Genomic DNA, 1,051 nt, shown 5'->3' on the forward strand with positions numbered 1-1,051 from the left:
ATAATTTAGCCTATTGTATGTACAGAAAGTTACTGTGTTAAGAACCTTTAAAAGTAAACTATTGGGAGATAGCTCAGGAGCCTAATGAGCCTGCTTAGGCAAGCTTGAGCAGGTATAGGGGACCACAGTTCCATCCCCTGCCTAACCAGCCCCAGTTTCAGAGTGGGCTAAGTCCATCAAAAAAAAAAAAGGTAAACTATTGATTTTTTAAGTATACAATGTAGTATAGTTATAGAACTTTCTCATCATACATACCTGAAAATTTATAGACAGATTAATATTTCTTCATTTGTTCCTGCTCTTAGCTCCTGGAAACAATGCTCTTGATTGAGGTGTATGAGTTTGACTGCATTAAACACAAGGTATAAAAGGAATTACAAAGTATTTGGCCACCTTACACCAGCTTATTTTTCCACAGGTTCATTTCAATTGTTGCACACTGCAGAGTTTCCTTCTCATTTTCACATTTTATGTACTTATTGTCAAATTAATTTATTATTTTAAATTTGAATGTAAAACTATGTGGATGCACAATAATTTATTGTAAAACACATAACATTTTGAGATGCATGCACACTGAGATAATTAACACTCATTTTACCTCATATACTTAATTTTTGGTGAGAATATTGACATCTACTCTATAAAGTATTTTCAATTTCTATATTATTATGAACTATATTCATTATATTGTCCAATATATCTTTGAACTTCTTCCTCATTCCTCTCTGACATTTTATATTATTTGAATAATATGGCTTCATTTCTCTCCTCCTTGACTGCCCCCAACTTCAGAAAATTATTATTTGCTTTTGTCAATCTACTGGTTAAAATGAAACATAACTATCTTCTCAACTCTCTTTCCTCAGAAAGCCCACATCTTCGCCTAGTGAACACCAAGAGTCACTGTGCAGGGACAGTGGAGATCCTGTACCAGGGATCCTGGGGCACCATCTGTGATGATAGTTGGGACCTGAAAGATGCCCGCGTGGTGTGCAGACAGCTGGGCTGTGGAGTGGCCCTCAATGCCATGATCGGTGCTCACTTTGGG

General features: G+C 36.3%; 1 pseudogene; it reads left to right on the plus strand.

Annotated features, from left to right (window-relative positions):
• The window catches only part of LOC101576231, a 152,245-nt pseudogene extending 151,208 nt beyond the window's left edge, over positions 1-1,037 (plus strand).
• Positions 1,038-1,051: the final 14 nt, after the last annotated feature.

Source organism: Octodon degus, unplaced genomic scaffold, assembly GCF_000260255.1.
Source record: "Octodon degus isolate 3935 unplaced genomic scaffold, OctDeg1.0 scaffold00483, whole genome shotgun sequence".
NCBI classification, from domain to species: Eukaryota; Metazoa; Chordata; class Mammalia; order Rodentia; family Octodontidae; genus Octodon; species Octodon degus.